Source organism: Macadamia integrifolia, chromosome 7 (assembly GCF_013358625.1).
Source record: "Macadamia integrifolia cultivar HAES 741 chromosome 7, SCU_Mint_v3, whole genome shotgun sequence".
NCBI lineage: Eukaryota > Viridiplantae > Streptophyta > Magnoliopsida > Proteales > Proteaceae > Macadamia > Macadamia integrifolia.
The window spans coordinates 24,848,038-24,865,700 of NC_056563.1; the positions used below are offsets into that span (position 1 = coordinate 24,848,038).

The 17,663-nt window shown below is 36.2% G+C and overlaps 1 pseudogene; it reads left to right on the forward strand.

The window, feature by feature from the left end:
- Window positions 1–11,191: 11,191 nt before the first annotated feature.
- Window positions 11,192–14,129, forward strand: LOC122083423 (annotated as a pseudogene).
- The last annotated feature ends 3,534 nt before the right edge of the window (window positions 14,130–17,663 follow it).

Genomic DNA, 17,663 nt, shown 5'->3' on the forward strand with positions numbered 1-17,663 from the left:
AAACAAAACAAAACAAAACAAAACAAAAGCAAAATACAAAACATAAACAAGAACAAAAAACAAAAAACAAAATGCACAATATTAAAAAATATTCACAAAAAATAATTAATATAGAAAATTATAGATAAAACTATGCAATATGGAAACCGATTTTAGTAGGAAAGACTCCTACTGCATCTTCAACTTTTTGTTTTTCCCATGGTTGAGCCATACAATGTATCAGTTACTAGACTTACTTGTGGCCTAGCTTACAATATATGTTATGTGGAGGGGAACTCCACCAGCCAGGCATAGGAATGCCCAAACACAGTTATACATGAAAATATCCAACTATGGCAGGGTAGCTAGGTTTTTTCACACCCAATTGTGTCTGAATATTTTATACGCTAGATCTGTATGGTTATTTTTTTTTCACATATTATTGATAATATTAACACAGACCCATGTGTTGAGATGCATATCCAGATCCTCTCAGACATCGAATATCATGTTGAGTTTGAAGAAGAGCCAAATTAGGATCTATACTTCCTTGAAAGTAGTCCCCAAAGGAGTACTTGTCTGGACTAAAAGACAACCAAAAGAAGCCTAAGGTGCTGCGACATTTCCTACAACCCAAAAGATAGAGGGTTGTATGAGGTGTAAATTCACCCACATCTCACGTGGGGGCAAATTGGGTCACCATCAAATCATAAAAGGGTTGTTCCATATCCTTTGTGGATGGACCTCTCCTTCCTTGCAAAATTGGGTCTTGGATCGGTTTCAATCAATTTCAATATGATTTTGATCTGGATTGATTGGAATTGATCAAATTCTGTCATAGAGAGTGAATCAAGTTTTCGTGTGAGAATCATTCTCATATGGGGCTGATCCGTGCAGATAGAATCCACCCAACAATCAACTCTGTAATGGATTTCATCTGTGTGGATTAGCTCGTACAAGAATGGTTCTCATAAAAGAACCCGATCCACATTCTTTGCTCTAACCCTTGAATCCATGCATAGAATGGCTGATCAGGAACAGAGAAAATCGAGATCGATCTCAATCAATTTCAATTTGATTTGGACAATTCGATCGATTCAATTCCGATTCTTGAATCCTTGGGTTTGAGCTCTTCAAATGATTTATCTAGCTTTAAGTACAAGGAATATCTTTAGTTCGATACGTAGTTAGTAATAAGTGTTGCCAATAACTCGTTTGTTGATCTCTTATGGGTCCCTTGTTTGACAGGCCCCATTGTGAGTCTTGCATCGAAAAAATAAATAAATAAATTTATGTTTAATTTGTTACACAATTAAATCATTTTAAGTTAAAACTTGACATGTGAAATGAGATCTCTAGGCCATAATAAAAAAAGAATGTGTCTATCCTTGGCAAATGAGCAGAACAAAAAGAAGAAAATAGGAACTCCAATGAATGCCGGTTACTTTCTCTTTTGGGTGCAGCAGGAAAATAAGTAGGTGACCAAATAAGTTAGAAGACTCGTGGGTGAAAAGCGAAAGGTTACAAGGAATCATGCACACGTGAATCACATGTTATACTAATTGTGACATTCAAAAGTTAAAAACCATTACAATAATGTGTCACCTTGTAACTGTATTCTTTACTGAATAATTCCTGACCTTCCCCCTTCCCCCTTCCCCCTTCCCCTGAATTTTCATAGCTTACTTTGATAGCTTTATTTCATTTTTTTTGTATGGATAAAAATAAATCGAATATGGATTGAATGTGATTGAATTTGAATATTTATTGATCGGATACAGATACCTCTAAATGGATATGGATGTGCAGTAAATTTGGATATTTGATTATCCTATTACATCTCTAAGTTGTGTAATCCATACCTTATTTTCCTAATGAATATAATTTTCTTTCAATAGATTTTTAAGTTGTTTTAACTCTTTTCCTCATTCTCTAGAATTTGTCTAAATTTTAAAAACTCTTAAAATTATTAATTAATTATCTAATCGGTCAGAATAATTTTAATTCAAATTCAAATACCTCTTAACGGATACGAATGTAAACTAAAATCGAATTTTTGACTATTCATCCACATCCCATGTCCATGCATGTAGCTTGTCCAAAAGTGGAGCACAAGTCTTTGAAAAAATCCTTTTCACCACTCACTCTCTCCTTCTTCTGCCATTGCATACTCTGGGGGTGTGAAAATTCTTTAAAAATTGAATCTCACTCTCCAATTAAATTATAGTGGGCCCACATGACCTTTACTCCCCACAACTTGCTTCAAGTTATGAGCCATTTGGCTTTTGTCTTATTGCTTTCTTTTCTTTTGATGGATATGAATGATATGACTGAAACATTTGGTAGAGAATTGATGCAGAAAGTTACTATGCAATATTGCATGTTCTTATCTTTGATTGGATTCCTTCATTGTTTGGTCAATTAAACAATGTGAGGGTGTTTTTAAAGGTTTGGCCTTGGGTGGAACTTGCTAGTGGATGTTGGCAAGGTTTTAGAAATAAATAAATAAATCAATAGTAGTCCATTTAAAAAAAATTGAAACTTATTTTTCGTTTTAAGTTCTAAGTTGAAATTCTACATTCAAAACATGAGGCCCATGAGTGCCCCTTGTCTCATAGTGAAGCAAAATGCATCTGTCTTGGGTGAAAAGAAACTTGGTCCTACAATTATTGATCATATTAGCAAAATATTGCAAACTTGTCGACTTTGATGGAATACAAGTGTTGATCAAAAGAGATAAGAGAACCTGATCCGGACTCCACACATGACACTATGCAATAGAGTGTTTAGTCATAGTATTACCAATCAAATTAAATTTCATGCATACAGAGGTGGTGCACCATATTTTTGCAGAGTCAATAGTGTTGCTATGGACCTTGTTAAATTTTAAAAGGACAGAAAATATCATATGAAAAAGCTAACTAGCGCAAGCTAGATTGTTAAATGAGTTAATAAAGCATTGGCTATACCCTAAAAAAAGAAAAGCTCTATATGGTAGCAAGTAAAATAAAAGGTACGGGACGTGAAGCTTATATACAAAACGAAAACGAAAAGGAAACTTTTGTAATCATGATTGTGTAACTTACTTAAAGCTCATGTTATTTGATAATTATACATTTATTCAAATTTTTATTTCCCTTTTCAAATCCAAATGATTTGGTTAGAAAATAAAATAAAATTTAATAATAATCAAATCTAAAATGATTTGAAATTAGTTATAAGTAATAATTTCAAAACTTTCCATTTTAATAATTTTATTTCACTTTTCAGACCCTTTATTTCCTTTCCAACCCAATGGAACTGAATTTTAAAATGGTTGGCCATTGAAAAATAAAAAAAGTTCATAGCGAACCATATCATGAAGATTGACTACAACATAGCTTGCCAAGTCATCTCTACAGCACACGAACAAATTAACAATGGACATGACCTATAAGGACTGTGGAGAGATAATTTTTTTTTTTATTAAAGTAAAAGTTTGAACTTTGAAGAGCCATATTTAAACACAAAGCTGTAGTGAGAAAAAGGAATTGAGGAAAAGAAAAAAAGAGAGAGAAAAGAGAAGGGGGTGATGCTGAAGGAAGAAACCACTATGAATTAGCTTAAAGCTTCCAGCCCCGGTTAAAACCTCCCCCTAGATGATCTAAATATAGGTTTCTGAATTTGGTGGTTTTGGAAGTAGTCCAAACAAAAGAAATGGAGGAGGCTCTACCCAGTGCAAGTCCATAGAGAAATACAGAATCTCATTTTGACTTAGAATTCATTTTCTCTTTTTGAACATGAGATTGATTCCTCTTTTGGAATATTATGAACTCAATAATCTCACCACCAACTACTAGGATCTCTCACATTTTTTTTTAATGAAAAAAATTTGGATCTCTACCGAGACTCCTTAGAATGACCAATTCTGTTTCTTCAACTGAAGTTTCACTATTAAGTATTTATTTAGAGAAGGGAAAGGTTAGATGACAATCATCCAAAATGCCACTTGCTTGATGGGGAGGTGTTTGGTCCAAGATTAGCTGTGAAATTTGAAGGGAATAATGTGGGTCAAGAATCCAATATTTATTTATTTATTTATTTTTGTTAATCAAGGTGTTCAGGCCAGCTTATGCGCACCTCGACTAATCCGGGGAGACTAGCACAGCAACCCGCCACCATGATCTCCACTTAAATCGTAGATGCACAGATGAGGAATCGAACCTGAGACCGTATGCCTAATTCACATAATCCCCAGTTCACCCTAACCATCTAGGCAGCCCATAGGTGGATACAGAATAAATAAGAAAACACACACAGTCACACATTGCGTATGACAGGGTTTGATCCCACGAACTCCTCCCCTAGGTGCCCGCTCCACAAGTCAAAACTACCACCACTAGGCTATCCTAGTGTTCATCCAATAAATCATTATTAACACATATTAAAGTCACAAAACATCCCATTCTTGACTACTACTACTACTACTCATAATCATCATCATCATCATCATCATCATCATCATCATATCATCAATTTCGTTATAAGCTTCAATAGGAAGAAATTTATTAGTGTGACATTAAGAGATGTTTTTTTGATCAGTTCAACATGCATTGGTTTGCTTCGACTTTCCATCACAAATGATTCGAATATTAATGTATGGATCAAGTTTTCCTTAAGTCATTGAAGGAGGAATTCCATCAACGATGGCCATCGTTACACTTGAATGGGTGTCTCAGAACAGTGAAAAGTATTTTGAATCTCCATCATATAAGGAGAGTAATGATGACCTATGATTCATGGATGAAAGAAAGCTCTCCGTTTAATATTAATGTATAATATATTATCATATCTCATGCATGTTTGACTTCGTGGAATTTTTTAGTTCAGTAATGAGATTAGTTATACTGGTTTTGGTACCAAACATTCAATTTTGCATGTGTGAGACTTTTGATTCCCGTGGTGGAAATTTTGAATTTTCTTTTTGGATGGGGATAGACTGGGACATTTTTAGGGCATAAAGAAAGAGTTTTCTTTTTTTTGGATAAATGAGGCATTAAACCTCCCTCCTTTTCCCTTTTTTCAACCCTGGAACTAAGTGATCAAATAAATAAATAAATAAAACCTCTCAAGGTAGAGGCATTTTTCAAATCATATTTATGTACGTGAAAAGATTTTGAGATGTTAAAGAAATTAAATCAGCAAGATTTTTTGCAACACGAGAAACACATATTATAATTAACCTTACACCTCTTATTATTTCAACCCCATATCTAACGAAGCGGTAAAATCAATCTCATGACCTCTTGGAACCACTACTTCCTATTGACAAAGGTACTGCCAACTGAATCAACAATTGTCTTCTAGGTTAGCAAGTTTTATATCCAACTTATAGCTCATCTGTCAATTTCACCCTTTTTCGACACCTCTTTCCTAGGCATTTTCTACATGGATGGTGGGCATAAATAGGCTCCATTTGATTGCGACGGAGATTAAATGAAAGGGAGATGAAAAATTCAAACATAAAAAAGGAACTTTCGTATTCATTACCTCAGATGATTATATTAGTAATTCCAAACCATTTTATATTTGGTTGTAACAATTCACTTTACTTTGCGTCTAAATCCTTTGGATTTGAAAAGTAAAATAAAAGTAACATCTAAAAAACAATATTACTAAATATGGAGAGAAATTTAAGTAGCTTATGCTATCATCCGAGATAATGGTTACCAAAGTTTTCCTTTTAGGCATCAAATAAAATTTCATTTCCCTTCCCTTTAATTTCCTTTCCAATCAATCGGAGCCATAGATTTTCTCTTAAGTGAACAAATAATTTGATATTTTTAATTATTTGATAGATATGAAACACCTTGGATAGGTCTCTTATTAAATAATTTGAGATTTTTAATTGTTTGATATATATATATATATATATATGAAATACCTTGGATAAGTCTTATTAAATAATTTGAGATTTTTTAGTGTTTTCACCTTAATTTTTTAATTGCTTGTTCTTCGAGTAGTTCCAAACGAATTCAATTTATTCAAACAAATCTTATAGCACTATATTGAAATGTGTAAAAATCATATTTGGTTTAAAGATCAGGTCATGATTAGACGATGATATGAATAATATATCCACAAAAATGACAAAAAAATTGTAATGTTAATTGGAACCCATTTCCACACCTTTGACTAAGGAAACCTACTCCCCTTAATTAATTTTCATTAGTATTCTCAAATAATAAAGGAGGGGGGGGGGAAACAATACATATTTCATTGACGTATTAACACGCGTTAATGAAATATGTACTGGGGCGGGCACGTCCGATTCAGACTTGTAAATTAAAATAAGATATGAATTTCTCTTACATTCCTATTCTCCGAGTATGTGTCCATTTTTTCCTTTGTTTGGCGCCTACCTTTGGCTAAACAATCATTTGGTTATGCTATTTTGGGCTTTTCTCTAATCGAAGCTATTGCATCGTTTGCCCCAATGATGGCGTCTCGGATCTCATCCGTATTCCAATCGAGAAAAGGTGTCTCCTGGCCATATCGGTCTCCCCATCGGTATGGTTCCGCTAATAGATCAAGTGGACTAGCACCCCCCTCTACTATTACCTAGTGGATCGGCTTGACCTCAACCGTCCTCTTAATAAATCCGTGTGGTGGCTGTATTTGAGGTTGATTGCTCTTTCCTTTCCTTATTGGAGGGCTTTCTTTTCGGTCTCAGAGGCCCTTGGGTGCTCGTACGAAGCAGCGGAAAGGAAAGCTGTTTGAACTATGGCACTATAGTCGTGATAGTACTATATATTACTAAATATATAGGAAACGACCGGTTGGCCGATAACTTAGTCCATTGCTGTGGGATGTGAATCGATGACAAAGTACGGATCACGATTGCTCTTTCACTGCATCCAACTACTTCTCCCTAGCTTCAGTGAGAAACCATAAATAAGAATATGGTCACTTCTAATATTTTGCATAATTACTAGTCCATGACTCAACACCCAAATACCTTAAACCACCCCCCCCTCTTTTTCAATAAGAAAGTGTTAAAATAAGTTGATCAACGTTGTGTAAGATATTGCATCTACTTTAATAGACATGTTGAGGTCGCTAGAAGAAGGGAAAATAAAAAATGTAAACATTTTCCAACTCATTTGCTATAATTATCGCAAGGCAACTAAAAGTTTTCCTAAATTTAATGGATATGTTATCTACATCATTGTCTAATCATGTAATTAATTTTCACAAGAATATAACTTGTCGACATTTCATTATCATGCATAAAATTTATGTGAACAGTTGGATTATTTAAATAACACAAACCATAAGAAAGTTAAGAGGAAAAGTGCCTCATAACTATAGAATATAACTATAGAATGCATTATACATTGTACGTATTCCATTTGTTTTGTTATAATTTAAACATTTTTTCATTTCTTAATATCTAAGAATCTATCCAATGGTTAGAATACTAAATTCATGATGCCCAAATGAACTCTCCCCTTGTAAAGAAAGGTGTTTGGAGAAAAGTTTTTACAGTGAGTGTTTAGGATACCACACTTAAAGCACTTAAAAGTATAAAGTATCGAAATGTGGCCAAAATAACAGATGAAGGCATTGATCAATTTAGTTTTGGAAGTTTTTTATCTGTAAATTAAAGTGCTCAAAGGTGTAGAGGGACCCTCTTGGGATATTTGAGTGTTTGAACTAATAAGTCCTAAAGGTATGAGAAATTGTATAGAGTGTCATCCTTTTTTACATTTTTCATTTTTCTTTGTGAAACAAACAAAACCCACAATATGGCAATTAAGCAGTACTTCCACAAAATCAACTAACGAAAATAGGGCATGTCAACTTGAACCCACAACCAATCGACTCAAGCGATGGTGGGGCAAGGACTTTCTTCCACTAAGCTATCAATCCTGATGATCATCAATCCCATGTCCCTTTCGGTCACTGTCGATACATTAATGTATTAGTCGATACAATACTCGCTTTCGTTCGTTGTTGATATATTAATGTATTAGTCGAGACAATACTGATACCTAAATCCATAAGAGAGACAAATGTTCAGATCTTAGGCGGATGATCCGCCATCTAAATACAGTTAGGTCCAATAAGGTGCAAAAGTAAACCAAATTCTATCAAACATTTATGGAAGGCAACTGGAAAGGTTTAAATAGAAACAAAAGTAAAAATCAAATCGAAGAGAAGAAGACCTAATAAAATCCACAAATGTCGAGAGAGAGAGAGAGAGAGAGAGAGAGGTGCAATAAATTCATCTTATTATTGTCCAAAGAGTACTAAAGAATGTTAATGGTACAATAATGCCACACTTTCGATCATTTCTTCAAATCATGATAGTTTCATTCCTAGGATGTGTTTTTTATTTTCATTTCAATGCAATAGATAGATGAACAGTATTTGTGCCCAAATCCACATGTGATGTGGGATAGTTGGTTCTATACTAGAGTTGTCTGTTTTAGTTTTGAATTCTGTTACTACTTGAGTAGAACTCATTTTATTCATCGGTGGGTTGCCTAGATGATTAGGGCGAATTGAAAATTATATGGATAGGCGTATGGTTCCAGGTTCGATTCCTCATCTGTACATCTGCGATTTAAGTGAAGATCATGGCGGTGGATTGCTGTGCTAGTCTTTTCAAGGATTAGTCTGGGTGCGTGTGTGTTAGCCCGAAAATCTTGGTAAAAAAAAAATAATAGAACTCATCTTTAAAAACTAGACATTAAAAAAATGATGCTTAAATCCTTATAAACATTCACATTGAGTTACTCATATCCATTAGTATTCACATTGAGCTACTCATATTCAATTTGAAATTATTACTCTCATATTGAGTCTCAACACCATGCGAAGAGATGGGATCAACCTAGTTCTTTGATTTTTTTGGTAGAAATCTAGCTCTTTGATTGAATCTTCTGAATGATTTACTCTAATGAATCTTTGACTAATATGTTCCTTGATAAGGAGGAAAAGGAAGGCATCGAGTCATTGTAGCTTGCACACAGTGAAGAATAAGGGATTACAAATCCACAAAAAAAAAAAAAAAAAAAAAAAAAAAAAAACACACTACAAAAAAAAAAAAAAAAAACAAAAAAAAAAAACAAAAAACAAAAAACAAAAAACAAAAATGCCTACACAATCCTTAAGAAAGAAAGCCCGAGGAGTCATAGGCCTCCACAGAGTAGAGGTACCCCCTTTGCCAACTATAATTTAAGAAGAGAAGAAGATAATCTAAAAAAAATCTTAGCTGCCTTAATCTAAGAAATATCATTTCACTCACTGAACCTGAAAATTATAGGGCCAAAAAAAGAAAAAAGAAAAAGAAGATATATTATGTGCAATGAGCTAGGAACTATTGATCATGACGTAGATAAATTTATTTTTTTGTTAATAATATTTTCTTGTTCGTAACAAAAAAAGAGTTGATTATATATGATGGGTCTTACACCCTAATTCTCATAAGTCATAATTAACATTTTTTTGGGTAAGTGATCTACTTACTTCAAAAGGTTAAGGGGAAAAAAAAACATGGTATGTTACACTCGCTAACTATGAAAATGCCTTTGGCGTGTCGGAGGCAATCGGACGTAGTAGAGCGCTAGCCTAAGTCCTACAGAGGTCATTTGTTTGATCTTCTGCTCCACCTACTGAATTGTTACCCAAATATTTCTCCTTATCCCTCCTCTGACCTATGGGGTAATGACGATTAACCCTAATAATCAACTTATGTGGTGCCAACATTCATCGACCTATATAGTTGATTACATATCCTACTAATTGATGGAAAACGGAGTTTTGAAAAGTCTAAATCTTGGAGTTCACATCATTTATGCCCGGTTTTCCAACACCATGAGATTCACATGCAAATGTGGGTGCTTCCATTCAATAAACTACTCCACGTAGTTAGATGTTACTTGTGAAATATGTTTAAGTAGACTATTATATTTTTGACACATAATGGTCCAATCTATTATATATAGTGACCATAGCCTTATTTCTTTGCTGACAGGTGTTGCCTTGAATAATAGCCAAGTGTTGAATTGTCGTGAACTATGGCGGTAGCAAGTTGAAATTTTTTTTTCTGCTAATTTATCTGATGGACCGAGTTTCTTTTCAACAACAGTGATGATAGAATCTCTTAATCTGCAGCAACGCTTTCGCAAGATCAACAAGTCACAGTGGGACGTGTTGACTTGAACCTACAATCAACCGACTTGAGCGGTGATGGAGTAAGAGCTTCTATCCACTAGGCTACCAACCCTGCTGATTATGTTTGTAATTGGATGAGACTTATGGCATAGTGCAAGGGCATTTCGGACTGCGTACAATAAGAGAGAGAGTGAGGGTGAGGGTGAGGGTGAGGGTGAGGGTGGGGTGGGAGACAGAGAGAACAATGACACCCTGTTAAATGTTTTTTTATCCAACAGTGAATGAAAAATTTCACTTTATTAGAAGTTTCCCTTCGCCAATGTCTTCTCTACGCTTCCTGGACATAGTTAGTGGGTGAAGCATTGGCTCTTAAATTGAGCTTTTTAATGGGATCTAAGTCATGGAGTGGATCTAGTTCTTGCTCAAACAGGCAGATTAGTTCGAAATTGGATTAAAGGATTAGACAACAATCAAAAGATTTGGAGGTCCATTTTATCGTCCGGTGGGCTAAAACCTTCTTTCTTCACATTTCTTAACAAGTGCCCATTGGACACTGTGATGGCATCCCAAGACGGCTGGTAAGGATGGGATGTGTAGGGGTTGGGGTGTCGAAATGCAATGGGGAAGATTCTCATAATCAACATTTTTTTCGAAGTTGGGCCAGGGCCAGGGATTAAATAAGTTTAGAGTGTTAAACAATGATTTTTGACATATAGTGACCATAGCATTATTTCTTCGTAGACACGTGGCCAAACTCAACAAGACATAAATGGGTCAAACATCCACTCTTTTCAAGTTGGCCCAGGGCTTATCTATTACTCGAATGATTTTGGGCCTGGGCCCAAATTAGCATTTTGTAAAACTAAGGCTGCAAAATGAACCAAGCTAGATAGAGATACCCTTCACTTGTTAACTGGACTTGACATGATTAAAGGTACGTGCGCGCCTGGTATTGGGCTTGGGCTGACAGTAAAGACCCACACAAGCCCAAAGAGAGTAAATTAACTACCCGCGCACGTTAGAGTCCTCTCGCAACGTTCCAAACCGAATTTCGAAGGAGGGAGGGGGAGAGAGAGAGAGAGAGAGAGAGAGACGCCTGGCTCTTCTTCCGCAGTAAGCTTCAGAACACTTCGCTTTTTCCTTATCTCTGATCTTCCACTAACTCAAATTCCTTCTCTGATTTTAAATCCTTCGAAAATTTTAGTTCTCTCTCTCTCTAGGTTTTTAATTCCGATGAAGAGAGATCCTTCTCTTTCTCTTGCTATATACCTCAATCGACGACGACGAGGTTTGTTCTTCTCAGTCTTCCTGAAATAGCGAAGCTTCTCCTTTTTAATCCGCCATGGATTACGTTTCCTCTCCTTCCCCTTCTTCAGACGGAGACGGCGATGTCGACTTCGACACGGCCTGGTACGGTAACATACAGTACCTCTTGAACACATCGGCCCTAGGCGCCTTCTGCTGTGTCTTCATCTTCATATTTGTTAAGCTGCGCTGCAATCACCGTCGGATGCCTGGCCCCTCCGCCCTTATCGCGAAGCTTCTTGCCGTATGGCACGCTACCTGTCACGAGATTTCTTGTCACTGCGGTGCCGATGCTGCTCAATTCCTTCTCATCCAGGGTGGAAGCTGCGGACTTCTTCTGTCGATTGCTGTCTTCGCTGTTTTTCTCATCCTCCCTCTCAATATCTACGCCGGGACTGCCGCCATGGCTGATCAGTTCTCCAAAACAACCATTACCCATGTTGAGAAAGGTTCGCCTCTATTGTGGATTCATTTTGTGTTTGTTGTTATTATAGTTGCTTTGGTTCACTTTGGCATCTCCTCCATCGAAGAACGACTGAAAGCTACTAGGTTCAGGGATGAGAATAATGGTAATCCTAGTGATCCTAATGCGTACTCGGTCTCGATTTTTACCATTATGGTGCAGGGGATCCCTAAAAACCTAGCGGCCGATAAAACCCCTTTGGAGGATTATTTCCAGCACAGGTATTCTGGGAAAGTTTATAGGGTAATCGTACCGATGGATTTGTGTGCTTTGGATGATTTAATTACCGACTTGGTGAAGGTTCGTAGTGATATTTCTAGGTTGGTTGCTCGAATTGACTCTCAACTTTTATCCAGTGAGTATGACGATGGTGAAATTGGGGGTAAAACTTCTGAGGGATTAAGGGACTGGCTTCATAATCTGTGGAGAAGAGTGGAGGACCTTTGGGTTCGGGTTGTCTCTCTGTTGGGTTTCACGGATGAAGAAAAATTGTAAAAATTGCAGGATTTGAGGGCTCATTTGGAGACTCAACTGATAGCTTATAAAGAAGGCAAAGCACAAGGTGCTGGAATTGCATTTGTGATATTCAAGGATGTTTAAACAGCTAATAAGGCTGTACAGGATTTCCGAACTGAGAAGAAGGAGAGACCAATAGGGAAATTTTTCTGTCATTGAGCTGAAGCTAGAGAGGAACAGATGGAAAGTTGAGCGAGCCCCTCCGGCAGCTGACATATACTGGAATCACTTGGGCTCTACGATGTTCTCATCGAGACTGCGCAGAGCATTTGTGAACTCATGCCTTATTTTGATGCTTTTGTTCTTTAGTTCTCCTCTCACTGTGATCAGTGCTGCTAAGAGTGCAGCATGGATTATCAATGCAGAGGCAATGGACAATGCTCAACTGTGGTGGGCGTGGTTCCGGAGCTCAAGCTGGGCTGCAACCATAATTCTCCAATTTCTGCCCTATGTTCTTTTATTTGTGAGCATGTATATAGTGATCCCATCAGTACTGTCCTATCTTTCCAAGTTTGAACGGCATCTCACTGTATCTGGAGAGCAAAGGGCTGCACTCTTGAAAATGGTTTGCTTCTTCTTGGTGAATCTTATTCTCCTTAGAGGTCTAGTTGAATCTTCCTTGGAAAGTGCAATCCTAGGGATGGGTCGGTGTTACTTGGATGGAGAAGATTGCAAAAAAATTGAGCAGTACATGAGTGCATCTTTCTTGTCAAGATCATGCCTCTCTTCGCTTGCATTTCTCATCACAAGCACTTTCTTGGGGATATCTTACGATCTGTTGGTGCCAATCCCTTGGATCAAGAAACAGTTGCAGAAGTTTCGGAAGAATGATATGCTTCAGCTGGTGCCAGAGCAGGGTGATAATTACATTTTAGGAAGCCAGGAAATAGATAGCCTACGGAGGTCTCTGATGAATGAGACAGAGTATGACACAAGTATGAGCAATAATGGCATTTCGCATGGTTCTCCATTAAATGGAATTGTACCAGGACAAGATCTTTCTGTATATCCAATCAACCGAAGCTCACCTGTTCCTAAACAAACATTCGATTTTGCTCAGTATTATGCATTCAATCTCACTATATTTGCACTTGCCATGATCTATTCTTCGTTTGCCCCACTTGTGGTCCCTGTTGGTGCAGTGTATTTTGGGTATAGATATGTGGTTGACAAGTACAACTTTCTATTTATATACAGAGTTCGTGGGTTCCCTGCAGGCAATGATGGGAAACTAATGGATAGTGTATTGTGCATCATGAGGTTCTGTGTAGACTTGTTCCTTCTTTCGATGTTATTGTTCTTCTCAGTTCAAGGAGACTCTAGTAAGCTGCAGGCTATATTCACTCTTGGGTTGTTACTGGTGTATAAGCTGTTGCCTTCAAAGAGCAATGGCTTTCAGCCATCACTGTTAGAAGGCATACAGACTGTGGATATTATTGTTGATGGACCTACTGATTATGAAATCTTCTCAAAGCCCAAGTTTGACTGGGATACAGATCATGTATGATGAGATCTTACACACCAAGCAATTTGTTGGTTTGTAATTGTTATTTAGCATTGACCTTTCCACTCACATACTTTGTTTTCTTAATTCTTTTGTGTTATAGCATTATCTCTGTTTTGTTTATCTGTAATTGGGTGTCCTTATAAATTTTGTAGTGCAATTATCACACGGAATTGAAATCCTTGGCTATTTGTCACTGTAGATTTTGAACTTCAATTGTTGTCCCGACACACACTTTGCCCCTAGAATTGTTTGGTAAAGTTGTTATCTCTGGTTATGTTTGGTATTGCATTCCCATTCTAAGAATGTGTTCATATTTTCATGTCACATAAAGCATAATTAACTGAGAATGACAATGTTGTTTGGATATATGTTTGGCTAAAATGTATATTGATTTTAATATTTAGGCATTACATCGAACACCTCGTGGACGAACATGAATGACCAAATACTATGACTAACGATTTTTGTCCCATTTGCTGGAGCAGGCCTGAAGATTACTTTTGATCATACGGTAATAGAATATACCATCCCCCTACTAAAAGAGTATCTGAAATCGGAGACACAGTAAGCTTTAGAATAGCACTTGCATTATCCAGATTATGTAAGGGAAGGGGAGGAGGAAAAGAAGAAAACTTTCAGTTGAGTACCTACCATGTTTTGAATTTAAAGAGAAGCTTCTGTTAATGGAGTTGTTAAATATGATTGAAAACAAATTCATTGAAAAAGGTGATTAGGTTCAAAACAGAGGTAGAGTTTCCTAGAAGAGTAGTGTAAGTAGGAATTTGCATGCTACACCAATGAGGGGTAGAGAAATAGGGCCCACATGATTAGAACATGATAGAGAATGTATATCCCACTGATTATTATACAAGAAAGGTGTTAGGGAATTTGTACGAAGCTAACTAATAAATGTTTCTTATATATTTAAGGATTGATAGGTTTTTTTTTTTCTATGGTAGTAAAGGAACTTATGTTAAATTATCAGTAAAATTATTTACAAATCGGACTTGTGAAACCCCTCCAAGTCAGCAAACAAAAGAGAAGATAAGAAAGAAGAAGGAGAAAAGTCCTAAATACAAGTAAAACGGTCATTAACTCCAAAAGGGCCAAGGACATCTGCAATATAACATATTTTTTTAACCATTTTTTATAATACTTTTCTCCCTCTAATTGACTGCCATGTGAGTGTTAATGGGCATTGTGCCACACACCAAGCACAGCAGCCATTGTGTTCTATCACCTTTGCAAGATAGTCACTACGACCGGTATTGCCACATGGACATATGATGTGATTAGTTTGATAGTTGGATAAAGAGATTATTATTTAGATCAGTAATGTGTAAAGCTTCAAAATCTAATTCAGTCAAATACTCTCGCATATATTGATATGCATCTTCATGAATGTTCATATATACCTTCTGTATTCTAATTAGTACTGTACCCTCTCTCATAGCCATAGATTTTCAAAACTCTTGTTTTGCCATGCGGAAAAATTTGATAAAGTTGAAGCTTGACATATGAGGAGGGGACTTGGGCTATGTTTGGAAGCCAAGAAAAGGTTTTTTTTTTTTTTTTTTTGGTCTTGTTATTTATTTGTCCTATTTTTTTCTTTCTTTTCTCTAATTGGCTTCCAAACATAGCCTTAGGGTTCCATCTATTGACAAAATTGAGGGCCCATCTAATCTATGGTGTGGCAATGATTGGTATTGAGAGTGGTCATGCAAGACAAGCTCCTACCATGGGCTTGTAGTTGTAGGAATGTTGTTTTTTTTAATCTTTTATTCTAGTGAGTCTAGTTGGCCAATGGCCACCTACTTCTACACACAAGGATTTAGGTATCGGCAGTTGACACTTAGTCAATATCGATACGATACTCGATTCAGATCGGATTGGATCGGTGAATGTCGATCATTTTTGCCTTTAAAAAAAAAAAAAAACATTTTTTTACTCTTTTACCCTTAAAATGATATGGGTAATCGATCCAGATCAATTAGGTATCATTACCAGTCTGAGCCACTATCGATAAAATACGGCTGATACGATACTGATACTTAAAATCATGCCTACACACAACAAACCCATTTACCCGAATATGACAAGGTTCAATTTTACGACCTCCTCCTTTGGGTGACAGTTCTTCAAACCGAAGCTAGTGTTCACTGTAGGAATGGGTTTCCAAAAATGATATAAATGATTAAAATTAGCCTTTGCTAGGGTCAAAAGGGTTCTATCAAAAAAAAGAAAGAAAAGTCAGAATGGCGGGGAAGCGCCTCGCAGTACGGCGGCGGGGCGGCTGCCAGCTCGTGAGTCTGGTGTAAGTTTAGGGAAATTTCAGATTTCGACCCTCCTAAATCCTACCCAGTATCCACTGAAATGTAATTAGTGTGTGGCCCCTTTGGGCCACCGATGTTGGAACTACAAACTAGTGCCACGGGGGTCGACTCCAGCTCCAATCAAGGGCTGCCCAAGGATTTGATTTTGTACTGGGCCCAAGTTAAGTTTGAGCTGGGCCTACAGCATGGATTAGGGCTACTTTGTTCTCCCTGTCTAGGGCAACCCACCTAGACAAGTTGTCTTGGATAGCGCTACTGGGCTTAATATCTACCTTCGCAACAAGTTGTCTCAAACTATATGGATATGGTTTTTTTTTAAAATTATTTTTTATATAATTATATGGACATGTCACCATCTAATATGTGATACTTATCAAGCTAAAATAGTTCAAAAAAAAATTTTTTTTTGATAAATTTCAAAAATCTAACTTTGGACACTTTACTATTGAACAACAAGATTGGCCGGATCAATCTTTTTCAGACTCAGTTTCTTTTCACCCACGGTGAAGAGATATTCTCTTCATCCATCCCATCCGACATGGTATTAGATAATGAAAAATAAGGGATGTGATTTTATGATGAATTCATAATCTAATCATAGTGTTACATCATCATTAGTGAAGAGATTCTTTTTTTACCAAGTGTGAAGGAAGACTTTATCCTTTTTCAGTAGGAAGTAGGGAGTAGGGAGTAGGAAGTAGGAAGAGAAAGGGAGAGTGACTAATGTGATACTATGATGCATTGGCTTCACAATACACAATAGGAAATGCTAGTGATCAATATATATATATATTAAAGGAAAAATATTTTTATTCCCCATTTTTTTTTCTCACTTATTTATTTTGGTTTTTTATATATGAAATATTTAGTTTTAATTATAAAGTTAGTCATTCTCATGAGGTTTATCCATTGCATCTCATCTTAATATTTTTCATACATCTTTGGAGGTGGATCTACTCCACTACTAGTGAAGGAATGGTTTGAAAAGTATGTTTATTGACTCTCAAGTCTCAAATTTCTATTTATGCTATTTACATCATCATCAATTTATTTTTTGACTTACAAGATTTAGTTTTCAATCAAATTGGACTTCACCAACCGTCATAATAATTTTGAACAATTGTTAGTATTTTTCCAAAGGGTTTTTTTTCCCTTCACTATCTGCCATATGACTAACATTTATATTTTGGACCAGATAAGCTTGATTCAATTTCAGCTTAAAATAAATAGCGGAAGTAACTAAAATTATAAAAGATGCCATTTCGTATTTTATATTCATCTCCATTTGATAGCATTTTGTTAATTTTACTTATACTTCGAATCGTAGTATGAACAAATTTTTTTCTTTTGATTTTGGATTAAAATTTGACCATTGAAATGTATGTGTAAATCCTCTATC